Source organism: Pleurodeles waltl, chromosome 2_2 (assembly GCF_031143425.1).
Source record: "Pleurodeles waltl isolate 20211129_DDA chromosome 2_2, aPleWal1.hap1.20221129, whole genome shotgun sequence".
Classification (NCBI taxonomy): Eukaryota; Metazoa; Chordata; class Amphibia; order Caudata; family Salamandridae; genus Pleurodeles; species Pleurodeles waltl.
In genome coordinates this window covers 809196388-809223542 of record NC_090439.1, presented here as the reverse complement: position 1 = coordinate 809223542, position 27155 = coordinate 809196388, and the positions used below count along the sequence as shown (strand labels likewise).

The following is a 27155-nucleotide window of genomic DNA, read 5'->3' as shown; positions in this document are numbered from 1 at the left end:
AAACAGGGGTTGCAAATTCTCCAGGAGCCAATAAGGGATATTTGTTTGATGGCTGTAGTGAAGTGTTTGTGAATGGAGGAAGGGACAAAAGAAGCCTTGGAGAAGCAATCTAAAAACGGATCAATTACCAGATTGCAATCCACTCCAAAAATGAAATAGGCATCAGAAATAGACATCAGATTCGATGTAATTGAAGTCCAAACTCTTTTATCTAGATGTGTGGTTGCATAAATATTGAAATCAGGTATTGGTATTTTATTTATTTGTAACCTTATTAGAAGCCACCGACCTTTTTGATCTGATTCTTGAGATAACAAGGTAACATCTAGAGATTTTTTTACATATAATTACACCTCCATTATGTTTCCCATTACCTGATGAGGAAAATGCATATCCCACCCACTTAAAAAAGCAATATCAGTATCTAATTGTGCTAAATGAGTAAGAACTCTTTGTCGCTTAATAGGTGAACCTAACCCCATTACATTCCAAGTAATAATACATAAAGTCATGAATAAAGAATTGCATTGAAGTTAGCATATGTTATAAGAAGAGAGTTACAAGAACATAAATTTATTACTCGAGCAATAAAATAAAACATTGAAATTGTTAGCAGGAAAAGAAATACAAAAGGAAATAATATATTGAAAGAGAAGGAACAAGATGGAGAATACAAAATATAGAAAAGATAAGAGATAGGAGAGAGTCTGAAAATAGAAGGACAGAAAAAAGATGCAGATATAGAAAGGAAAAGATGAAAAGGGTAAAAGAAAAGAGGATGTTGATGGGGACAAAGTAAGACAAAAGACATACCAAATAAGAAGACAAAATAATCAGGTGTGGTGCGACCACAAAAGGGAAGATGACAACAACCAGGATCCAGAATTAGCAAGAGGGAATAACATCCAGACTATAAATATGTGTAAAGAAATAGGAGAGGTTGCTGGACACAAGAAAGAAAAAATACCTGAGAAGTGAAGAAAAAGATACATATTATTATCTTATACAAAAATGTACTTCTAAAAGAGTGATAAACTAATAAAACATGAAGTTAAATAGTAGATTAACCAAAATGTGACATCATAAGATAATACAAGATAATACAACAACAATATGAAACATAAAAGAAAGTTATATAATGCCTTCAAGTGAAAGTGGCCATTGTTTCCATTTAACAATTATCAAAACATTTCTGCAGCACAGAGGGATCTTGATACGTTGTTGTTATGTTATTATAAGTTACCTTAAAGTAGCAAGGATGGAAAAGACCAAATTGGGCTCCAAGAGAACATAGCTCAGGATGCTTGTCTAGAAATGTCTTCCATCTGTCTGCTGTAGCTTTAGCCATATCCTGAGCAAAATATAATGGGTTTCTTGACCAAGTAATACATCCTTTGGTTTTTGCTACCTTAATAACTGTGAGAAGATGTTGATATTCCAGAATTTTTTTTTATGACTCCCTGCAGTTTTTTGTGATGAGGAGGCATGTTGAGATCAATCGATCAATCAGTCATTTTTAGAGTGCGCTACTCACTCCTAGGGTCTCAAGGCACTGTGGGGTATGTCCTCAAGGTTCAGTTGAAGAGGCAGGTTTTGAGGTCCTTCCTGAATGGAAGTAGCTATGGCAACTGTATGAGGTGGAGAGATAAGGTGTTCCAACATTTTCCAGCAAGGTAGGTAAATGGCCTTCCTCCAACCGAGGACTTCTTTATGCTGGGTACGGTTGGGAGCGACTGCTAGCAGGAGCAGAGAGGTCTGGCAGGGGAGTACCAGGTGATGCGGTGGTTGAGGTAGCTGGGTCCAAGGTTGTAGAGGGCCTTGAAGGCGTGTACAAGAAGTTTGAAATTGATCCAGTAGAGGTCTCTTCGGTGTTCGGTGATGTGTTCTCGGCGAGGGATGTCAAGCTGAATCTGGATTAGTTGCAGCTTGCTCAGGTTCTTCTTGGTGGTTCCGGCATAGAGAACGTTTCCGTAGGCAAGCCTGCTTGTGATCAGGGCACGTATCACGGTTTTGTGGCAGTGCTTCAGGAAATAGAAAAGCTGACTTAAATAAATAAATTGTTGAAAGTGAAACTTCCCACGAAGCACATAGAACAGCAGAAAGATGTATGAGGGATGCAGAGTTGAACTAGTATACCATTAGTACCAGAGTGCGATGCCTGCACAGTATAAAAATACTTCATTTGAGGGGATGAGATGGCGGAAGAGGTTGTGGTTGTAGGAGGTGTCCGTTTGGTGACTTTGGGTGAAGGTGCATGCGCTGGAGGCTGTCGTGAGGTGGATGGCTGTTGGGTGGGTGTGTGGCTGCGTTTGTGTACCTTGGTAGGTGGCGTAACAGACACACTGAGAGAGGACACAGGGGATGTGTGAATGGTAGTGGGGGTGGTGAGTGCACGTGAGCGGGGTGTGCTGATGATGGAAGTAGTGGCTGTAAATGTAGTGCATGCAGGTGTGAGTGGAGACGAGACTGGGAGGGATGAGGGAGATGAGGAGGAGGGGGGCACAGTGGAGGCAGTGGATGTTGCTATGTCTGCATGTGTGTGATGCTTGCGTGAGTGCCTGTGGGATATGCAGTGCTTATGTTTGCCTGAGCTTCCTTTGTGTGTTGAGGTGTGTGCATGCTGGTCTGATGGTGTGCTTTGGGTAGGCTTAGGTACAGGGGATTGGGTCTGGGTGGAGGAAGTTGGAGGGGGAGGCTAGAGACAAGGACAATGGCTGCCATCAGTGCTGAAGCCAGAGTCTGAAAAGCTTGCTGAAAGGCTGCCTGACCAGAATGAATGCCCTCCAGGAATGCATTGGTTTGTTGCAACTGCCTCTCTACACCCTGGATGGCATTCAAAATGGTAGACTGCCCAACAGTGAGGGACCTGAGGAGGTCAATGGCCTCCTCACTGAGGGCAGCAGGGGTGACTGGGGCAGGGAATGAGGTGCCTGGGGCGAAGGAGATGGCCACCCTCCCGGGTGAGCGGGCACGGGGCAAAGGCTGAGGGGCTGCTGAGAGGGGGGTGCTGGAGGGAGGGGTGGTGGCTGTACCTGTAGATGCGGGGGGCACAGATGGGGCCGCCACCACAAGGGAGCTCCCATCAGAGGACGAGTCCGTATCACTGGTGTCAGCTCCTGTCCCCGCCGTGGAGCTCCCCTCACCCTCCGTCCCACTGGTGGCTTCAAACTCCGTTGTCTCGCCCACCAGGGCCATGTGGGATGCAGCTCCCTCCTGCTCCGGTGCCACTGCTCCTCCGCCTGATGATGCTAATGCACACATGTACAGGGAGACCACAAAAAGGGGGGGGGGAAGACAGAAGAAAGACATGTTGAGTGCATGCATTACCGCTACCATTGGCGGACACGACAGACACAGAATCCCCCTGCACTACGCCGCGCACTTGGGGTCCACTATACAATCCCTGGGACATGGCCTACAAGGCTATGGCCGATATCTGCACACATGGATGTCACAGGAGCCTGACTAGGTGTAGTTGGCACTGTACCCAGGTGGGGTGGGGTGCCACAGGGTCTGCCTGAAAAAGGGGACTTAACTAGCACACTCGCCCTGGACTAGGGAAACACACAGCCCACCTCCCCCACCCAGACACCTCCACTGCGCGCTGTATCAGCAGAATGAGTGTGTACTCACCACCTTGTTGCTGCTGTGATGCCCTCAAGCGCCCATCCAACTCCGGGTACGCCATCGCGAGGATCCTGAACATCAGGGGGGTCATGGTGCGACGGGCACCCCTCCCACGTTGGGAGGCCATCCCCAGCTGGGCCTCCACCGTCTTCTTGCTCCAGCGGCGAATGTCCTCTCATCTCTTACGGCAGTGGGTGCTCCGTCTGTGATAAATGAATTGTACAGGCGAAAAAGAGAAGTTATTACCAACTGCACAGTCACAGTCATTGGCCCGCATCCCTATCCTTGCCAAGTTGCACATGCACTCTCCGTTGTTTCATGCACGCATCATTCTCCCCACCCCTATCTTTCATCTGCACCACTCCACACAGGCATTCCCCATAGAGCATGCTCCCAGTGTTCTTACCTGTCTGTATGGAGGACCGTAGAGTAGCGTGTACTGGGGGAGGACCCCATACACGAGTTTCTCCAACTCCTCCGTGCTGAAGGCAGGGGCCCTTTCCCCAGACGCACGAGCCATTGTCTGTTCCAGACTGAGGTCACAGCAGCACTTGCAGTGTAGGTCCTCTCCTGTCGAAGATCAGGTATTGAGTGATTGAACAGATAGAAAATGGCGGTCACGTCCGCGGCGGTGCATACCGTCACCGCCGGCGTACATCATCATTGGCTCCTGGGACCCATAGGGTCCAATGTTAACCAATGCAGAATTGTGCCGCGATCTTCGACCGCCTACTGTGATGGTGTACAACGCCAGCGCAGTTACCTCACATCCCATTGTCCCACTTTACAGGTCAGGCAGCCGCCATTTCAGGGGCCCACATGGCTTTATTTTAACTGCGTCACACATACTGAGGCCTTGCCTCAACACTCATACAGGCAAAATGTGGGTTATAAATGGTTTTCAGAGTAAGCTGTGTTTACGTACCTCTGAGTTGGTTGACTCTGTGTTCGCTGTTGTCCTTCATAGGCACCGTCCGCTGGGACATGTGAGGAGATGGCGGCATCCTCTGGTGTACAGACCGCTGGTGGACCTGTCGACAATGGAGGAAAGACATGTGATCATCACCTACAGGCTTGATCGTGCCACAATCCTGGAACTGTGTGCCCACTTGTCAGCTATCCGCCATCCCACAGGAATCCCCCCTCAAGTGCAGGTGCTGTCACTACTCCATTTCCTTGCAAGTGGGTCTTTTCAAACTACAGTGGCCATAGCATCAGGGATGTCCCAGCCTATGTTTTCCAACGTGTTGTCCAGAGTGTTGTCTGCCCTGCTGAAACACATGCGGAGCTACATCGTTTTCCATCAGGTGGAGGATTTGCCTACATTGAAAGGTGACTTCTATGCCCTGGGCCATATCCCCAACATCATAGGTGCCATTGATGAGACACATGTGGCCTTGGTCCCCCCACGCAGGAGTGAACAGGTGTACAGACACCGGAAGAGTTATCATTCGATGAATGTGCAGATGGTTTGTTTGGCAGACCAGTACATCTCTCATGTTAATACCAAATTCCCTGTCTCAGTGCATGACGCTTACATCCTGCGTAATAACAGCATCCCTTATGTGATGGGTCAACTCCAGAGGCACTGTGTGTGGCTATTAGGTGAGCACCTGGAAGCAAGTCAGTGGGAATAGTTGTCTGGGACTGGGGATATCCCTACAGGTTAATGTGTGTCTAACAGTTGTCCCTCGCCATTTTCAGGTGACTCTGGTTACCCCAACCTGTCATGGCTACTGACCCCAGTGAGGAATCCCAGGACAAGGGCAGAGGAACGGTACAATAAGGCTTATGGGCGAACTAGGAGGATTATAGAGCAGACCTTCGGCCTCCTGAAGGCCAGGTTCCGGTGCCTCCATATGACAGGTGGTTCCCTATTCTACTCACTAAAGAAGGTGTGCCAGATCATCGTGGCTTGCTGTATGCTTGTGATGCTATTAATTGTATTTGACCAATGACTTTGTGTTTCACCACTGCGCATATTAGTTGCTCAGTGCTCACTAGTAGCACATTGTATGTTTTGTTCAGCCTAGCCGCCTATTGGCTTTGACATGGCATTAGCCATTACATTTTGTATTCAGTTCAGCCGCCTATTGGCTTTGACATGGCATTAGCCATTACTTTCTGTATTCTGTTTAGCCGCCTGTTGGCTTTGACATGATATTAGACATTACATTCTGTATTCAGTTCAGCCGCCTATTGGCTTTGACATGATATTAGACATTACATTTTGTATTCAGCTCAGCTGCCTATTGGCTTTGACATGATATTAGACATTACATTGTGTATTCAGCTCAGCTGCCTATTGGCTTTGACATGATATTAGACATTGCATTTTGTATTCAGCTCAGCTGCCTATTGGCTTTGACATGACATTAGACATTACATTTGATATTTAGGTTAGCTGCCTATTGGCTTTAACGTGGAGTTAGACTTTGCAGTTGAGACATTAGATGTCTGTGTTTTTCCACAAGATGGACCAAGCAGTTTTCTTCACACCAGACTAGACCTGATAAGAGAGAGTACATTTGGTGTTTTCCTTTCTGCTCAGCCTTGGGAATAGGAGAAGTCTAGGAGATCTGGCCAGTCTCCAAAGGCTTGCGTAGTTTTCCAGAGTCTGAGAGGAGGGGGCACGCTTTTGTAAGGATGACTCTGGGCTACAGTGAGTTAGATTCAAATCTGCTTGACTTCAAGCTGGAGCTAGACGTCAGTTGCCAGTCTCCCGTTTGGGTAGATAATCTCTTTCTCGCCGTTGACCGGAGTCATCAACTTGCAGACCCTAGAAAGATGAAGCTGAATATTTAGGCCCTGCCGCCTTGCTCAAACGGTGATGAATTTGACTTTTATGCTTTGCTTTGAATATATTATATATTTGCTGTGTACATTGCAACTGAGAAGTACTGTAATATATTTTGTTTTCTTGCTGCGACTACTTTGTGCTTGAAATCTATTAATTCGTCTCTCTAGAACTTGTGGGTGGGGAAGAATTAACAACAATAAAGGTCTTCTTTGAACTCAGAAGTGCATTCCAGAGAGGTTCTGTAAGCTCTGATAGGAGATATGTAGGAAAGCAGAACAATGCTTCACAACTTAGCTTTGCGACGACAGGTGCCTTTTCTGCAGGAGGAGGGTCCAGATGGAGGTGTTGTGGCAGCTGTGGAGCCTGTGGACAGTGAAGACGAGGAAGCAGAAGAAGAGGACATCGACAACAGGAACTCGGTTATCCTGTAATACTTCCAGTGAGTCACAGGTAAGAACACAAACCTGCCTACTACATGTAATTGAACACTACTACCTCTCTACTGTCTGTCCTTTTCACCCAGTGTATGGTCACTGAGTTGTCACTTTCCCTTACGATTTCACAGATGTAAGTCCCACTGTGTGACATCTGCTTTGTTTCCTCATGGACTAGAGCTGTGTGACATAGGTATGTTGACATTACAATTGAAAGAGCATTTTGTCACTGTAATTGCTAATACACTATTTCGAAATCACAGACAGACTCCAGATTGTTTTGTGCTTCAAGGGTGTTTATTTAAGTGCTCAATATTGGAGGGTGCTGTGACATGGTGAGGGGTGATGGTGGAGGAATGTCCATGGCAGAGTCCAGTCTATTAGTCTCACAGGTGCATTGCACAAAGGGCATAGGAAGTGGAGCTGGGGCAGTTTGAGGATGGACAGGGTGACAAGGTGGGACAAAAGGATGACATTCAGGGTGGTCTCATTTCTTGGCGGGGTCTTGGCATCGTTCTCTGTCTTTGTCCTGGATCTCACTGACCGTTTGCGGGGTGGTTCCCCATCTGCAGGGGCTGGGGTGCTGGTGTGGTGGTCCTGTGGCGGTGCCTCCTGTCCACTAGCGCCGGAAGAGGTGGTGGGCAGTTCATCGTCCAGGCTGGTGTCAGGGACCCCTTGTTGTGCCACGGTGTCCCTCCTGGTGTTGAGGACTTCCTTCAGCACCCCTACGATGGTGCCCAGGGTGGACCTCCTGCAGCCGCTGGGTCTCCTGAAACTTGGCCAGTACCGTTGCCATCGTCTCCTGAGAATTATGGTATGCTACCATGATGTTGGATAGGGCCTCGTGGAGAGTGGGTTCCCTGGGCCTGTCCTCCCCCTGTCGCGCAGCAGCCCTCCCAGTTCCCCTGTTTCCCTGGGCCTCTGTCCCCTGAACGGTGTGCCCACTGCCATTGCCCCCAGGTCCCTGTTGTTGTTGGGGTGGTGGGTTAGCCTGGGTTCCCTGTAGTGGTGGACACACTGCTGATTGACGTGTCCTGGGGACAGAGGTATGGGCCCGCTGGGTGGGTGCTGTGCTGGTGTTTCCAGAGGGGGTAAGCTCTGTGGTGGCCTGTGACTGTGTGAGGGGAACCGACTGTCCCGAGGTCCCAGATGGGCCGGGCTGGTGGTCTAGATCCAGTTGGACAGAGCTGCTGTCATCACTGTTGGCCTCTTCTGTTGGTGGTGTGGACATGTGTGGACCCTCCTATGCGGTGACGTTGGGTAGGGGTCCTGCAGGGGTGTAAAAGCATGATTATTGCATCTGGGTGTACCTTGGTGTGCAATGGGTGGGTGACCGTGTACCCCAGTGCTTGCATTCCTGTGTGGAACGTTGTGTGATGATGGTTTAGGGGGGTGTATGGGTATGTGCAGTGGCCATGCATTGGTGATGGGTGTCCATGCTTTGGTGTTGCATGCAGGGCTTGGTGTTGGGATGTGTGGTTTGTGATATTGGGACATTTGTGAGGAGTAGGAGTGATGGGGGTGAGGGTGAGGGTGGGGGTATGTGATGGCATGCAGGTAGGGTTGGGGATATAGTAGTTGAGGTTTGACTTACCAGAGTCCATTCCTCCAGCTACTCCTTCGAGGCCCTCAGGATGCAGAATCGCCAAGACTTGCTCCTCCCATGTTGTTAGTTGCGGGGGAGGAGGTAGGGGTCCGCCGCCAGTCCTCTGTACCGCAAGGTGGTGTCTGGATACCACAGAACGCACCTTCCCCCGTAGGTCATTCCACCTCTTCCTGATGTCATCCCTATTTCTTGGGTGCTGTCCCACTGCATTGACCCTGTCCACTATTCTGCGCCATAGCTCCATCTTCCTAGCTATGGAGGTGTGCTGCACCTGTGATCCGAATAGCTATGGCTCTACCCGGATGATTTCCTCCACCATGACCCTGAGCTCCTCCTCAGAGAACCTGGGGTGTCTTTGCCGTGCCATGGGGTGGTGTGGGTGATGTGTGGGGTGGTGTGTGTTGTGATATGTGGGGTGATATTTAGTGGTGTGTTGTGTGGGGTGCGTGGATGTTATGTGGGTGATGGTGTTGTGTGCCTGTGGATGCTTGGTTGTAGATTGTAGTGTCTCTCTCTGGCCTTCTTTCGGGATTTTGGTCGTAGGGGTTTGTGGGTGATATGGGTGTGTGTTTTATATTGTATTGGGTGTGTAGGAGTGGTGTGTGTATGTGTATCAGGTGTGTGTATTTGGAATTATCCAATGTGGATGTGTTTTGTAGGAGTGTGTGTATTTTGAGCGCGGCGGTGTGTACCGCCAATCAATCAATCAATCAATCATAATATTTATTAAGCGCGCTATGTACCCGTCAGGGTTTCGAGGCGCTGAGGGGGGGTGGGGGGGGAACGCTGCTGGTTTAGCGGTCGAAAAGCCAGGTCTTGAGGAGCCTTCTGAATGCGAGGAGGTCCTGGGTCTGGCGAAGAGATGTGGGGAGAGAGTTCCAGGTCTTGACGGCAAGGAAGGAGAAGGATCTGCCGCCGGATGTCTTGCGCTGGATTCGGGGTACGATGGCGAGGGCGAGGTTGGCGGATCGGAGTTGACGTGTTGGAGTGTAGAAGTTGAGTCTGGTGTTGAGGTAGGAGGGTCCGGTGTTGTGAAGTGCCTTGTGAGCGTGGGTCAGGAGTTTGAAGGTGATCCTCTTGTCTACCGGGAGCCAGTGGAGTTCCTTTAGGTGAGGGGAGATGTGACTTCGGCGGGGTATGTTGAGGATCAGTCGGGCGGAGGCATTTTGGATACGTTGGAGGCGTTTGATGTCTTTGGTTGGGATGCCTGTGTAGAGTGCGTTGCCGTAGTCAAGTCTGCTGCTGACGAGGGCCTGGGTCACCGTCTTTCTGGTTTCTGTTGGAATCCACTTGAAGATTCTGCGGAGCATTCGAAGGGTGTTGAAACAGGAGGAGGAGACGGCGCTGACCTGTTTGGACATGGTGAGGGCGGAGTCCAGGATGAAGCCGAGGTTTCTTGCGTGGCTGGCAGGGGTGGGTGGGGGTCCGAGGACGGAGGGCCACCATGAGTCGTTCCAGGCTGAGGGAGTGCGTCCGAGGATGAGGACTTCCGTCTTGTCGGAGTTGAGTTTCAGGCGACTGTTGTTCATCCAATCGGCGATGGATTTTAGTCCCTCGTGGAGGTTTGTTTTGGCGGTGAGCGGGTCTTTGGTCAGGGAGAGGACGAGCTGGGTATCGTCGGCGTAGGAGATGATGCTGAGATGATGTTGGCGGGCCAGTTGAGCGAGGGGGGCCATGTAGACGTTGAACAACGTGGGGCTGAGGGAGGATCCTTGGGGGACGCCGCAGATGAGGTTGGTGGCTTTGGAGCGGAAAGGGGAGAGACGGACTCTCTGCGTTCTGTCGGAGAGGAAGGATGAGATCCAGTGGAGGGCTTTATCTTGGATGCCGGCTTCCTGGAGGCGGGTCAGTTGGGTGCGGTGGCAGACGGTGTCAAAAGCGGCTGATAGGTCGAGGAGGATGAGGGCTGAGGTTTCGCCGTTGTCCATTTGATGTCTGATGTCTCTGTGGCGGCGAGGAGGGCGGTCTCAGTGCTGTGGTTTCGTCTGAATCCGGATTGTGAGGGGTCCAGGATGGAATTGTCTTCGAGGAAGTGGGTGAGCTGAGTGTTGACGATCTTCTCGATGACTTTCGCTGGAAAAGGGAGGAGAGAGATCGGACGGAAGTTTTTGAGGTCGTTGGGGTCAGCCTTGGGTTTTTTGAGGAGGGGTTGGATTTCTGCGTGTTTCCAGCTGTCCGGGAAGGTGGCAGAAGTGAAGGAGAGGTTGATGATCTTGCGGAGTTCGGGGGCGATGGTGGCGTTGGCTGAGTTGAAAACATGATGGGGGCAGGGGTCCGTGGGGGAGCCTGAGTGGATGGTGTTCATGGTTGCTATGGTTTCTGCCTCGTCCACGTGGGTCCAGGCGGTGAGGCGGCAGTCGCGGGAGGAGACGTCGGGGGTGGGGTCTGGCGGTGGACCGGTGATGAAGCTGTCGTGGATGGTGGTGATTTTCAGAGGTCGTCGCAGAGTTTCTGGGAGGGCGGGATGTCGTTGGAGTTGGCTTTCGGATTGGAGAGTTCCTTCACGATGCCGAAGAGTTCTTTGCAGTCGTGGGCGTTGTTGTTGATGCGTTCGGTGAAGTGGGCGCGCTTGGCGGTGCGGATCCATTGGTGGTGTTCGCGGTTGGCGTTTTTGAGGGCGGCGAGGTTGTCGGGTGTGCGTTCTTGGATCCATTTCTTTTTGAGTTTCTGGCAGTTGCTTTTGGAGGTGGTGAGATCGTCTGTGAACCAGGCTGGTTTTTTCTTTCCTTGGATGGTGGTGGGTTTCTTGAGAGGGGCAAGGGTGTTGGCGCAGTCGAGGATCCATTGATGGAGGTTGATGGCGGCTGTGCTCGGGTCGATTGCGTCGGGTGGAAGGTTGTTGATGAGGGTGCTGGTCAGTTGTTCTTGGGTGACTTTGCCCCAGCGGCGGTGGGGAGGTAGCTGGATGCGGTGTTGCTCTGTGGTTTTCTTATAGGTGAAATGGACACAGTGATGGTCAGTCCAGTGGAGTTCGGAGGTGTGGCTGAAGGAAATGTGGTTGCTAGAGGTGAAGAGGGGGTCAAGGGTGTGACCGGCGATGTGGGTAGGTGTGTTGACTAGCTGGCGGAGACCGAGGTTGAGGAGGTTGGAGGTCAGTGACGCGGTGTTGACGTCGTTGGCATTTTCCAGATGGTAGTTCAGATCTCCCGGGAGGATGTAATCCGGGGAAGCGAGGGCGTGGGTGCTTGCAAGGTCAGCGATGGTGTCGTTGAAGGGGGCTCTTGGTCCTGGAGGGCGGTAAATGAGGGTTCCTCTGAGGGTCGTGTTGGGGTCCGTGTGGATCTGGAAGTGGAGGTGTTCGGCTGTCCTGAGGGTGTCGTCCGAGTGGGTGTGGATTTTGAGGGTAGCTTTGTGAGCGATGGCTATTCCGCCGCCGATTCCGTTGGTTCGATCCCTTCTGGTGATTTTGTAGCCGTCTGGTATGGCGATGGCGATGTCCGGAGACGAGGAGTCGTTCCACCAGGTTTCGGTCAGGAAAGCCACGTCAGGAGCAGTGGTGTCGAGCAAATCCCAGAGCTCGATGGCGTGTTTTCGTGCGGAGCGGGTGTTGATGAGGATGCAGTTCAGGTGGTTGGGGTTGGATGTTTTCGTAGTTGGATTGGTCGTTCTGATGCAGGAGAAGTTGCAGGTACGGCAGGAAAAAGGTCCTTTAGTGTGCTTCGGGGATGTCCGGTAGCATTCAGTGGAGGGGCCGGGGTTGAAGGCGCGGAGTTCGTTGATCGAGTAGCGGATGCGGGGGGCGCAAGGGCCAGGGGGCGTGGCGCTGGGCGCGGTCCGGGCGCGGACGGGCGCGGACGGGCGCAGACGGGCTTGCCTCTGGCGCGCCTCTGGCGCGCCAGCGGCGCGGACGCGCAGCGCCAGCCATTAAGAAGGGAGGGGGGAGGGAGGAGCAGCTGGGAGGCGGGAGGCGGGAGGGAGCGGCAAATGGGGGCGCGAGGGGGGCGGGCCGCAGGGAGGCAGCGGCAGGGAACGGGGAGCGCACAAGGGGCAAAACACTGAAAACGAGCAAAATACAAGCAGTTACAATAAGAAAAGCACACAATCAGAAAAACAAAATGGCACAATATACGATCGGGGAGACAGCAATCAGGGGGGCACAAAGAGGGCAGAAGCGCCGGCGGCGAGGCGCTGAAAAAAGCGAAAAAAACGAAAAACACTTACGGGACGGCGGAAAGCGGCACACGGGTCAAGTGAAGCTAGTCAGAGCCCACTAGACCCCAGGGATGAGGCGCAGGAGGATGCCTGCGGGTGGAGGAGGGCCTCGAACACGCAAACAGCAGCGTGGTCAGGGGACAGAGGCAGGAGGCAGCAGGTTGGTGCTGCGGTCGTGGGGGGCGAGCTCAGGACCTGAAACAGGTCAGAGGTCGCTCACTCGCGACGTGCAGCGCCAGCCATTAAGAAGGGAGGGGGGAGGGGAGGAGCAGATGGGAGGCGGGAGGCGGGAGGGAGCGGCAAAAGGGGGCGCGAGGGGGGAGGGGCCGCAGGGAGGCAGCGGCAGGGAACGGGGAGCGCACAAGGGGCAAAACACTGAAAACGTGCAAAATACAAGCAGTTACAATAAGAAAAGCACACAATCAGAAAAACAAAATGGCACAATATACGATCGGGGAGACAGCAATCAGGGGGGCACAAAGGGGGCAGAAGCGCCGGCGGCGAGGTGCTGAAAAAAGCGAAAAAAACGAAAAACACTTACGGGACGGCGGAAAGCGGCACACGGGTCAAGTGAAGCTAGTCAGAGCCCACTAGACCCCAGGGATGAGGCGCAGGAGGATGCCTGCGGGTGGAGGAGGGCCTCGAACACGCAAACAGCAGCGTGGTCAGGGGACAGAGGCAGGAGGCAGCAGGTTGGTGCTGCGGTCGTGGGGGGCGAGCTCAGGACCTGAAACAGGTCAGAGGTCGCTCACTCGCGACGCGCAGCAATGGAATACCGCGGTTGAAAGACCACCGCGTGGATTCGTGGGTCGTGATAGTGTGGGCGTATTCCTGTTGGCGTGACGGTGGAGGTTTTGTTTTCGCCAGTTTATCACTGACCGTTGGTGTGGCGGACTTGTGTGGGTGTCTCAATTTTGGCGGATTCCGAGCTGTGGGTCATAATGGCCGTGGCGGATTTCTGCGGCCGCTGCGGTGTGTTGGCGGTCGTCTGCACGGCGGTAAGCGGCTTTTACCGCCAATGTTGTAATGAGGGCCACAGTGTTCAATTCAGCAAACCCCCCCCGGAACAAAGTACGAAGAATCACCTTCTTAGAAATGCGTCATAGAGATATGAAGCACCAAACACTATTCGATGAAAGACTGTCATAGTGTTCAAAATGAAAGCATAAATACAAGCAAATGTCAAAAAAGGCGAACACGTGTTGACCTGTATTTTGCCTCTTAATATTCTTTTGGGGTGAAAGGTGAGCTTACTAGCACTGCACGGCTTTCCTCCTCCCAAAAATCAAATGTTCAGTCAGACAACATGTGCTATTTCATCTCATGCTACTGTCACATTCCAAATTATTGGTCCAAGCCCCTGAAGCCCACCACCAATTAATCAAAGCGGAAAACAGTGCCAATGCGACAACATGTTTGACAAACAAAAGCCACTAAGACCAGTGCCAGGCTGACCACGAGCTTGCAATGCTTACATCAAACCACAACTGTGAGAATGTTGCACTGGCTCGAGCAATATACCTGCATCTTTAACTGCTTGTCTGACCTGAAAAGACAAGACCCCTTCCTTGAACCCCTAAATAGCTGTTACAGAAACATACTTCTGAAGGCTCATAAGCTCAGTGCAGCCTAGTATGAAAATACCAAGTTGCAAGAAAAAATAAACCATTAGCTACCCATGTTTTTATCAGACAATTTGGAAATCACTGCCTCCTCTGTTCAAAGAATTGTCAACTTAATTTGACAAGGTGAAGAATGCAAACACAGCATTGGGTCCCCAATGCAAGTCAATGAGAGAGATCAGTTTTGGAAAAAGGCTGCAGGCTCAGGCCAGGAGGCTGAACGAAGAAAGCTTACAGGTTCCCCAGGTACGTTCTGATGCTAGGGGACATAGGGACCCCAAAGGTCCAGCTCCCCAAAACCTATAGGCTCAGGTGCAGGAGTCTCATTTGGTGTCAGGATCAGCTTACTGGGCAGGTGGCGGTCAGGGGCATTCTTTGATTTGAGGCTGCAGGCTTTGAGGCAGAGTTCGGCAGGGGTCGGCCCACGGTGGACTTGACTCAGAATCGCTAGGGAACCTTCGCAGGACTGGTGGACAACTTGGACTTAGGCTGTGGATGTCGGGTGCAGAGGTGGGTCCAGAGACAGTTTTGCAGTTCCTCAAGGCAGAGTACTTCTCCTTAAAAGTTGGTTTCTTCTTGAACAGATCTGCTGTTCTCTGGAGATCTTGATCTTTGCTGAAGGCATGCAGTCCTCCCCAAGCTTTGGAGGTCGCTGGGCTGCTGGACGGGTTGTCTTTTTGCGCAGGGTCGTCGAGGACTGCAGACAGGCCCGTAGGGCTGGGGCCAAGTCAGTTGGTGTCAGCAGTCTTCTCTGCTGATGTGACTTTGTAGCGTCCGGTTCTTCTTAGGACATCAGGAATCTGAGTTCTAGGGTTCAGGGGTGCCACCTAAATACTCAATTTAGGTGCGTTACCGGGAGTGCCAGGTGGTAGCCAATGGGCTGACCACCTTGAGGGTGACTACACCCTTCTTATGATCACTTCCGTTGGAATGTAGGCACAACCCTAACCTTAGTGGCCTAATTCCTTCCAAACAAGATGGAGGAAATTAAAAAGTAGTGTCCACTTCAGCTCGTCCATCTTAGGGGTGGGACCGGCATGAAGTGGGCACTCCTCCTAATTTAACTAATATTCCCACTGTGTTGCCTCCAAAAGTGGGGTCAGGACATGGGGGGTTGGTTATCTCCACCATCTGGAGAGACCTGGGTCGCATTACAAAGGCAGCAAGGCCTTGGAAGCTCCCTGCCCTAGAATGTCCATCCTGCTTGGGAGAGGAGGTAACACCTCTGCCTAGTACAGGCTTTGTCTCTGGGCCTCGAGAGCACTGGCTTTCACCGTGGGAGTCCTGAAGCATGTACGTGGTGGCTGAACTGGCTAGGACCGGTCATTCAACACACCAGAAGCTGGTAGGTCTTCAGGGGTCACCCCTAAGGTGCCCTATGTGTACATTTATTAATAAATCCATCACTGGAATCAGTGTGGGATTCTTATTCTGAGATATTTGATACGAAACATCCCAGGGTTCAGAGAAGCCATCATGTAGCTGGGGAGCTCATAGTGACCAGCACATGCATCCATCATCTTTACCCGGTTCTGTGCATGCGTAGGATGTGTGTGAGTAGGAGACTTGCAGTGCGGGGTTGTCTGGGTGGTTGTTGAGAGGAGATGGATGCAACTATTCAAGTAGGTGAGAATGTGTGTATGAGGAGATTGAATTACACATGTTTGTGTATCGGGAACCTGAGGAGTTCTCTGAGGTGTGATGTGAGTTCTGTGTGGGAGTTTGAGGTTGAGGATGAGTCTGGCTGCTGCTTTCTGGCTGGTCTGTAGTCTTCTAGTGATTTGCTTGGTGATTCTGGTGTAGAGGGTATTTTCGTAGTCCAATGAGCAGGTGACTAGGGCATGAGTGACTGTTTTTCTAGTGTTGCCTAGGACCCATTTGAATATCTTCCTCAGCATCTACAGGGTGTGGAAGCAGGATGCTGTAGTGGCGTTGACTTGTGCGGCCATGACCAGTTTGTGATGTTTTGTACTGGTTTATGTCCGTGTTTGGCCGGCCACCTGTTGGAGTTCCATGGTGAAGTGTTCTTGTAGAAAACCACTACTTCTGTTTTGCTGGTGTTGAGCTGGAGACAGTTGGCTTTCCTCCAGCTAGCAACTTCTGGCATGGTCATACAGGCGATTAACTTGTTTCTTGTGTTGGTGGTCTTGTCCGAGAGGGAGAGTATGAGCTGTGTGTTGTCAGCAAGGATGTTGATGTTGTCTGTCCAGATGGCATTAACCAGTGGGTTCATGTATGTGTTAAAGAGGGTGGGGCTGAGCATAGAACCTGGAGGCACTCCACAGATGAGTTTATGGGCTTCCGATAAGTAAGGTGCCAAGCTGACATTTGTGTTCTATCCATTGAAAATGACCGGATCCAGTGAAGAGCAGGCTCTTGGATGCTAATCTTGTGCCGCCACCTAAAGAGGATGAGGTGTGAGACCTTGTCAAATGCTGCAAAGAGGTCCCAGAGAACGAGGGCTACCATGCCTCCTCTGTCAAGGATCATGTGGATGTCATCGGTGGTGGAGGTGAGTGTTGGGTTTGTACTGTGGTTGGACCTCAGTCTGAAATACCCGGCATCGAGAAACTGGTAGTTGCTGAGGTGATCAATAAGTTGTTGGTTGATTCGTTTCGCTAGAACATTTGCTGGGTATGGTAGGAGGGAACTGGGTCTGTAGCTGGAAAGAGTAGCTGGATCAGGGGATGGTTTCTTGAGGAGACACATGAAGGTGGCATGTCTCCAGGTGTCTGGGAATGTGGCTGAGTCAATTGAGGCATTGAGGATAAGTGTTAGTGCTACACTGATTGGCAGGAGTCCTTCGTGAAGACGTGGTTGGGGCAAGGGTGACATGTAGCCCCTGAGTGGATGGTCTTTATGGTAGCAGTATTTCAATGGTGGTGACGGCAAGCCACAAGGTCAGGGTTCATTCATCAGCCGTGATGGGAAGTTGAATTGCAATGGTGACGGGGTCTGGTTGAGGGCCTATGTTGCTGTACTCTGTGAATTTATTTGAAAATATCCAAGATGCTGTGCAGGGTGTGGGGTAGCCTGTAGGATGCTCCTAGGAAGTGTCTGTTGGGGTAGAGGAGTGCTGTGATATTTCTACTACAGAAGATGAAGGCAGGACCCACTGTGTGGGTGAACTCCTAAGTAGAAAAGACTCCACTGCCATTTAACACTGACCTTAATGAGTCTGTTTCGTCTGCTTGCCAGGTCCTCCAGCAGTATTAGAGGTTCTGGGGTTACATATGGGTCTTTCTTACAATCAGAGGCTGTCCTCTCAGCCTGTCTGGCAGCCAGCCAAGCCTTTTTGTGGCCCCAAAGGGTCAGGTTGGGGTAGAAGGCAGACGCAGCTCTCTTCCTCTTCACCTAGTGCAGCCACACTACTTTAGTGTGCCCTACTATGGCCAGGTGGGACCAGACTGACATGCAGCTACTTTGGGCAAGTGGGTCCTTCAGGTTGTTTAGTTTGGTTATTCGCTGTCTTTCATGCTGGCCTGTTCCCACTTTAGTCCTGTGATAGGCCAGACATTAATGGACTATACCAATATTCTTTCCAGAAAGATTCAGAAGCAGAGGCAGAGGAAAATATGGGATGCTACTCCAGGTCCTGAAAAACAGTGGGGGCGGAGGTCACCCTTAGCCCTCTAGTTTCTGAATACCTTCCTCAAGAAGGAAATGTTAAAGATGATGACACTGGCCCAGGTCTGGTTGCATTTGGATCCCAGAACTGGATGGGGTTGTTGGAGTTGCCGGATATGTATTTTCATGTACCAATCCTGCAGTTCCACAGATGCTACCTCCGGTATTTGGTAGGGTCAAAACCTTTCCAATTCATTTTCCTGCCCTTTGGAGTCACCTCAGCCTTCCCGGGTGTTCATAAAATTTATGTCTATGTTCACAGCTCATCTTTGGTGGTCCGAGATACACATTTTCCTGTACCTCACTGATTGGCTGGTAGGTTCCCCTCAGTTATACAGCAATGGTTCAATTTCTGGCTTCCATAGGATTTCCACTCAGTGAGCCAAAATCACATCCTTGCGCTGCACAGTGGATTCCTTTTATAGGTGCCATCCTGGACATTGATTTAGAAGGCCTTTCCACATGTGCAAGTATTGTGGGACATTTAGACCAACCATCCTGATGTTTTGATCACAAGCTGTTGTTCTAGCATGGATAGTTCTGCAATTTGTTGGTCTCCTAGCTTCATGCATTCTACTAGCGTCTCCTAGCTTCATTCATTCTACAGGTGCCTCATGCCGGTTTATAGATAAGGGCCATGTAGTGTACCCTTCACCTTCAGTGGGCTCAGCAGTCGGGATGCTTTTTGAACGTCATCTGCATTGAGGCTGAGGTAGCCCAGGCCATTCAGCGGTGAATGGCAGATCCTAGCTTAATTGCTGGGAACAACTGGTCATCTCCTTATCTCATCCAGAATTCACAATGGTGACAGTGCATCATCTCTGGGTTGGGGATACTAGGGTTAAATGTTGGTCAGAGAATTCTGGTCTCTGAAAGAGCAGTGCCACTACATCAAACTCTTGGAGATTTGTACCATCCGTATTGCCCTCAAGAACTTCCTGCCTTCCAATAGAGGAAGGTCTGTCTCAGCCCTGATAAACAACAAGACTGCTATGAGGTAGGGTGCTAAGCAGGGCTGTGTAAAGGTGTCCTATCCGTGGTCCAGAGACTTTCAAGCTGTAGCAGTGGTTGAATCCTAATGGTATATTCCTATTGATCAGTCACCAGGCAGGCACTCTAGATGTCGGGGGCTTGAGCGCAGCAGGTATCACCTTGCCGATGTGCTCCTGGAAGTGGCACAGAAGTGTGAGCCATTGATAGATCTGTTTGTTGCCTCTGAGAAAACAAAATGCCCAGCGATTTGCACCATGGAGTTTACTCCTCAAGGCTCTCTGAGAGATGTGTTCTGTCTTTGGCTTGCTGGATGCATTTCTCCTGTTGATTCCTTGGGTGCTGAAGGCAGATAGAGGGACAAAGCACAATTCATTCTGATAATGCAGAGAGTCTGTTAACCCGATCTTCTGAATCTGAGCTTAAGCTCCCCTCTTCATTCAGGGAGCTGTTCTGCCTCCAAACTTCCACAATCTATACCACCATGTGTGGGGATTTACTCTAGTCAACGGAGAGGTTTTGTTCTTCCACTAGAGATGGTGGTAAATATAATTCTAGCTCATAGTCTGTGCACAAAGTCTATCTATTGTGGCCTTTGCTCTACATTTGTGTCCTGGTATGAGGATACAATCTGAGGGGATTGTTTTGGAGTTTGGTGGAGAGTGCACTCTGTCACAACTATAGAGACAGATATTTTTAAGTGATATTTGACTAGTATGTTAAGATGTTGGAACATGAGGCGCAATAGCAGCAACAAGATAGACACTTGTTCAACTTCTATTGTGAGACTGTAATAGCTGAGATTGGTGTTTGCTTGATACTTTGTGCACGGGAGTAAACCACACTAGTCTAGGTGAGTTCCTTGCGTCGAGAACTCACTTTGTGTGTTTAGCACAAGCGGGGTGCTTCGCCCTGCTTCAGCTGAAGCAATTGTTTTTCTTAGGTAAATAGACAAGATTGTTTTAATTTTGTTATTTTTGCTTATGCAAAGCTGGTCGCAATATAGTGAGAGTCGCTGTGGAGCTGTGGGAGGGGAGACGGATCCTGTAATAAGTGCAAGTGCATCCATTGCACAAGATTAACACTTTACTAATCTAGATCCATCATTAGACATCCTTTTTTCAGATACTGTTGTTACTGCCCCTAGTGCACATGTTGGCACTAAAACACCTTGTATATCTGCCATTGCTACTACTCTAGATTTGGGAGCATGACCCCATTCAGGAGAGGTTCCTCTCAGAAATATATCAGTTGTTGCCACTGACACAGTATCAGGATCGCAATCTCAGACACAAGGGACCCCCCAAGAGGTAGATGTAGTACTATTAAAAGCTGCTGACAAGATTGGGGTTGATTTGAATAAAAGTCGGAAATTAGGAAAGAGTTTTAGGATGTACATAACTGAGGAAGCATTAGAGAAAAATAGATCACCAGTTTGAAAATGCATGTCAAAGAATTGCTTGGATACATTAGAGAGTGGGGTGAGACAGAGAAGCACAAGGATCGATGGATTACACAAGGTAAGAAGACGAAAAAGACAGTGGATACACGGGGAGCAGAAGGGAGAGCTAGTGTGAGTGACACTGAGGCTAGTCCGTTCTCACTGAGACGAGTCCATAAATGTGGGTATGTTCATGAGCCCTGGAGTCGTGTTGATCATTTTACATTCACAAATCAATTTCCAAAGTTGTCGGAGAATCCAAACTAATGGCATATTGCAGTGGACAGGATTGTGAATATTTCGTAAGTGCTTCGGGAGACATGAATACTTTTTTTTTACATCTTTGTTACCAAGAATTATTGGGTGAATCTAAGGTGGTTGTAGATTGGCCAAATGATGAGTCGCAGAGAGATGCTAGAACAAACATGCCTTGTTCTACTGTTATGGGCAAGTATCACCAGGTAATTGCTCATTTAAAAAATGAAGATCCGGCAAAAAGAAGATAACTAGCTCAAAATAGCAGAACCAATCAAGTCATGCTTATTATAGAGCTTGATGCAGGTTTTCAGCAGCATAGTGGTGTCAAATCTAGAGAAGAAAAATCGTAGTGGTTTCCAGTCTCTGCTCATTCTTTGCTTGCGTCCAGAAATCAGTTCTCATATAAAGTGCAACTTGATTTGTCAGCAGTTGAAGTCCCTGGTTGAGATCCTACGTTATGCAAAATAATATAGTGACAATTTGGAGATGAAGCAGAAAAGATTAAGGAGAAACTAATTTTGGCACACACTAGGTTGGCACAGAAAGGATGTCAGAAAGGCCCATATGTGGCAGATCCAGGGTACAATTTAGTTTCTAGTGTCAGTGCAGGTATGCAGGGATTTGGTTTTCAAGGAGGTGGTCAAATAGCTCAAGCAGTGAATTTCAGTGGACAAGGCAGAGGTTGAGGGATGGCTGTCAATTTCAATGCACAAAAGGACATAAACATGCTGAAGAGTGACTGCTTGTAATATGTTGAAGAAGATGAGCCACTGGAAACAAGAATGTAGTTTGCACTGAAATTGAATGCAAATTATGTTCTAATGTCAAATGTGAATGTGATGACAATGCAGAATATGCAAGTTCAAATGTTGTCTAATGCAGATATGAGTGAAGCCTCAATGATTCAACAAAACATAGATAACTAAAGATACAATTTGAATCCAAACCCAAAGGGTCAGCAGAACTCTTTCATAACCCCTGCAAATTTGCAACAGTTCCCAGTTTTTTAAAGTCCCATAGACTGGATCCTAATCAGTCACAATGACAGTGTCTGATAGTGGAGGAGGATTGCATACTTGGCACAGTTCTAGAGGAAGACTAGATTTGTCCAAATACAGACAGAGAGGTAAATGGCCACTTTATATCATTTTTGATTGATACTGAAGCTACCTGCCCTACTATGAGAACAGTGGAGATTCCAAACCTAACCCTCTCTGGAAAAGAAGTCCAAGTTGGAGGCATCTCCAATTAGCAGAGTACAAACCCAGGTTCTGCTAGAATTCCTGTATTAAGAGGTTGCCTCGTAGATGACCACTAGTCTGTAATATGTTACATAAGTCCTGAAAATCTGTTGGGCAGGGATATAGTCTGAAAATTAAACTGTGTGATCTATTTCAGAGAACAGTGTGGTACTTTAGACACTTTTTAAGGATGTAGATTTTAAATTTAAATCACAAAAAGTCGCAGTTGAGTTGTTCCCAGTCATAACAAAAGAAGCCTTGCTTGCTTTTCGATGAAAGAGGAAAGCTTGGACTTTACAGGCAATGGTATCAATCTGAATAAGAATGTTGACCCCATGAAAATCACAGTGAAACTCAATGCAGTGTCATCGAACACCCCATTTACACCCTCACACCTGTCATCGAATTCAGTTAGATCAGGGCACCTTGAAAGAAGTGCTACGAAGTCCTTGTTAGTCACCAGTGATGGGTTTGAAGAGACTGAATGAGAAATGGATTATAATTCAAGACATGAGAAAGGTGAATCAAGTTGCAGTCCTATGTTGTTCCATGGTACCGAATACAAGTGTGATTCTCTTTCAAATTCCATGTGATGCTGAGTGGTTCTCGGTCACTAATCTGTGTCAAGCATGCTTTTCCATTCACTTCCATGAGGTTAGTCATCATTATCAAAGCTTTATTCAGTTTTAACAACTGTAAAAGCACATAAAACAGTACAGCTCATCACAAGTGATACATATATTGGTCATCCAGATACATAAACCAGATAAAACCCATGCATGCAATTATATAAAACCACAGTAAAACAATTAATAGTTTATATGTATTAAAAAGATGCAGCAGCCGTAAAAGAGCCCAGAGTAGTCGCTCGAAGTAATAGAAAGTGATGGTAAACATATCCAGGATTCTTTGCTAAATTAAGATATAGACAGTGACTAAAGAGAGAGGTGGCACTGCGCCAGAAGAACCCGATGATGCCCATCAGAATTAAATGCTATTCCATCGCCTTTGTTCTAAAGGACCAACTCCAATGTTGGCTCGCTTGTTTCAGTACGTAGCTACCTTAACATTGGGAGATGCTGGCTACACCCTAAGTGCCTGCAAATCCCAATGATCTAACTTTTTCTGGGCCAGCTATGGCCGGGGCAGAAGAAAATAAAATGGATCAAAGTTTTCTCTGCCCACAGGCATAGCAGGCACACAACTCCTTTGTCAATAATAGCTTACCATTTGGAGCAAAAGGATAGGAGGGGCAAAGTACTATAGTGAAACGTAAGATGCAACTGTCTGGATAAGGAACCATGGTTTGCTTTCCTCAATTGCTGATCCCATTATCAGCTCTAATACGCCTCTTTAAGGGTCTTTAAGGGACTCCCTGGTAAGACTAGTAAGATGTGAGGAGTCATCAGACCAAATCTTGCCAAGATTAAGGTCTGTCAGCATATCTTTCACTAAGCATAGCCATCTAATTTTGTATGATTTGTCCATTGTAATTACTTCTTTAAAAGCTTGATAGTAGTTGTGAAGTGCTGGGGTAACTTTAACCTGCTTTAATGGAGCAGAGGCCTCAACTGGGCCTTTTGGGAAAATGGCGCAAGCCCCATATATTAAATAGTGGCAATATAGGGAGGGCTTTTGGGGAGACTAACTAAGGCTCACAATAAGTTATTTTATACCACACTCAGCTCAGCCATAGAGGCTAAGCCCCAGATTTCAGCCCCATATAATGTGCTGCCTTCTGCTGTGCTAGATTTATAAAGAGATTAAAGCAGCATGTTGTGTTAGTTTTAAGGTATTTTTTTTAACTTGCTGAGTCCAGGACATGTTTTTAGTTCAGGTTATTTCTAAATATTTAAATTCACTAACCCTATCTAGTAGTTGCCCTTCTAGCAGGATGAGGCCTCTAAAAGACCTATGGGATCTGATGGTCATGCACTTTGTTTTTGATTGGTTAATGGTCAAGCCTCTAGCGTCACAAAATGCCACTAACCTATCGACTAGCATTTGGAGACCTACTGGAGTTTTGGAGATCAGTAGAGTATCATCTTCAAATAAAGGCAGGGGGATCTTCCTACCAGTAACCCTAGGGGCATAGTTTGCACCAACTTCCAAGTGGGCAACTACAGCATTTAAGTATAGCGAAAAAATGTTGGGTCGAGGACGCACCCCTGGCGGACACCCTTATATACTCCTATCCGATCTTTGAGTTCACCCTTACTAACCTAACAAACTGGACCATAGGTGTCTTGATGTAAACGTATAATAATATTCAAAAGGTTGGGGCTACTTTGCTGTCCTTCAAGACCTACCATAGTTTGTAGTGGGGAACCAGGTCAAATGCTGATTTAAGGTCAAATAAAGATGGGATTTTTCTAGGATGACTGTCTCCCTGTAAATGATCTAAAGACCTGGTCAATGGTACTTACTTGGCTTCTAAACCCCGCTTGCAGGTATGAGAGGGCTCCATGATCCTCAATCCACTGATCTAAATGGAACAATGTCTTATCTACAAAAGACATTTTCAGCTATGTCGATAAGGCTGATTGGCCGATAATTCAAAAGTGAGTCACTGGGGCCCTTCTTATAAACTGTGACAATTTCAGGAGCTTTCCAGCTATGTGGAATTTCCATCTCCCAAGTATCAAGTTAGTTAACTTGTTTAAATATGGGGCACAGTGTTCAATGTCCTACAAGAAGAGGTCCCCGGGGGTAAACCTAAATCGGGTATCAGAACATAGTGGGATGAAGAACTACTGGCTGTGAAGTCAGCAAAGAAGGAGGCATCTAAATCGTACTGGGTCCTGGTACAGCCTGAGAAAGAGCCTCCTGAGTTGCTAGAGAAGGTTTGTAGAGCAGACCTGCCTTCGTTGGATGTATCCCACCTGTGGTAAGTATCATGGTCTATGTTTTGGTCTTCAGTGAAATCTGCACAGCTTAGGAGGAATTCTCTCTTTACTACCCACAGAGCTACCAGTCTCCCAAAAAATTGGCAAAAACAGGAGGACAAAGGACAAGCAGGAGATGTTGTCCAAGGTGTGACTTGGAAAATGTAGACGATGTCCACATCTTTTGGTAGTGTCCGTATATCAGACCTTCTGGCAAGAAGTGGGTAAGGTACTGAGGACAGTATTAGGAATAGAGGTTGAGATAAGCCTAGCATTGATTATTTTTGGCATTAAGAAGGGGAGCAGGGTCTAGTGCTGTGCAGGTGGCAGACTCAACTACTATTTTACTGATAGTGATTGCTTATATAGAAATTTGTTTGAAGTGGCTATCTAGTTCCCCTCCCACTGTTAGGGAATTGGGTAATTCAAAGAGGACCATAGCTAGGTTAGATTGTGTAAAAGGGTCAGAGAAGCGGGCTAAGATATGCCTTTCTTCATATACGTTCTGGACTGATTGAGTTTGTAAGTTGGGTGCTAGGGAAATTAAGTTTTAACCAGGGTTGGTTTTGACTTCAAAGGGCAAAATTGGATGTCCAATGATTATAGAGAAGCCTCAGCAATAGAGGGAGCTGGGCATGATTAACCGCCCACAGCGACTCCCCAGTTGCTGAATGAGGTCTCAGTTGAAGATATTTTAGCCCTCTGAGGGTCAGTCTATGATTAGTGTTCAGTTACTACCTCTTCTATCTTGTCATGGATGAGGACAAACAAAAGAGGTCCCCAGGGACCCCATCAGTTTCAATGGACTTTCCAGCTGCTATGGCCTTGATTGCCCTCACGGTCTCCTTCAACCCGATTTTTAAAGCACTAGTGTGAGCTTGGGCATGGAATTTATAATGGCTTTACCATCCATACACCCCTTCACCGGGTGTCATAGAGGGCAGAGAAATGTTTGTACCAAGTCTCTGAATTAATAGTGTCTGTAAAGCATGTAGCAAGGCACTACCTTTTGTTTGCTACTAAATGTCAATACTGCCTATTGTTTTTATGTACGGCCGCTGTGTATACGCGTTTTCAGAGCTGTGTGTCCCATTCGAGGTGTGCCTTTGTTTGGGCCACCTTGTACTGATTCCTACAAGTTCTGATGTCAGCAAGTACACTTACCATAACAGCTTCATGCATCTTAGATTTGGCCCTACTATAGTCATCGTTAACCAGGTATGTCCTGGATTAGCAGTCCTACACTTAGGTGCATGACGTTGTGTGAAACATTTGCCCAAAAGATTTTTTTTTTTATTGTGTATCAAAGGAGTTAGTGACAGCCTATCTTGCAGGGAAAATGTGCTAGCTAGCTCGGCGTTGGCGTCACACAAGGCCTTGCTTATTTTATCTCTAAGCATGGGCTGAGCAGCAACTCTAGACCACATAACCCCTATCCCATTATTCGAAGGCTGTAGATCTGTTGAAAGGGAGAGGGGAATGGGTGATGACTGTTTGAAGATGTCTCTATAAGAACAGTGTAAGGCATTGTGATCACTGTCTAGTCTGGTTAGCACCTCTATATATGCAACAGAACTCCAGAGAGTAAGAGCAACTAATATATAATGAATCCTGCTAGAAAAACCAGGGCAGTTAAAAGTATGTGCTGCGGGTTGGTCCAAGGGACTGCAACTATTGCAGGACCTCAGGCCAAAAGTAAAAGCAGAGGATAATAACTGGTATGCAGCAGCAGTCCATCGCTTGATAGGGGAAGCATTCGTTTGTGGGATGCCCCATATCTCGTCCTCGGCGTCAGAGAAGGAACCTCTGCTGCCATCTAGGGGCTTGTATGTTGTATTAAAGTTGTCTGTGATGAATCATGTGTTACAAAATAAGGGCCAGATTTATACTTTTTCATGCAAAACTGCGTTAGTGCAGTTTTGCATGAACAAGTATAGCGCCGGCTAGCGCCATTCCAAGACGCCTGCCCGGAGCCATACAGTATTTATGGAATGGTGCTAGCTGGCGCTAGTGCCCTGTTAGTGTCCTTGGAAAGGACGCTAACAGGGTGGGGGAGGCGTAGGGGAAACCGGGGCTTGTGCGCTAAATTATGGCGCTACACTGTTTAGAGGCAGAAAAATGCCTCTAAGCAGTGTAGTGCCATTTTCTGGCGCACAACCCCCATGGACATGGCTCCTGTCTTAGTAAAGACAGGAGCCATGCCCACCACCCCAAGGGCCATTTTCAGGGGCCAAGCGCCATTGGGGCCAGCGCTGTGCAGGGGACCCCAAACCAGGGCCCCCGAGAAGGGAAAAAAATATATATACTTACCAGGACTTGCCTGAAATGGGTCCCCCCTCCTGTGGTGTCCCTCTGGTGTGGATGCGGGTGGGTGGGGGTGTCCCTGGGGCTAGGGAAGGGCACCTGTGGCAACTTTCCATGGCTCTGACCATGGAAATATGCCTACAGGTCCCCTTACGCCTGCCCATACCC

General features: G+C 48.5%; 1 protein-coding gene across 1 annotated transcript in view; it reads left to right on the top strand.

Moving 5' to 3' along the window:
• Nucleotides 1-27155, top strand: part of LOC138277440 (regulator of microtubule dynamics protein 1-like) — a gene marked incomplete at its 5' end in the record, with an annotated part of 497783 nt that overhangs the window by 337838 nt on the left and 132790 nt on the right. The window lies entirely within an intron of this gene.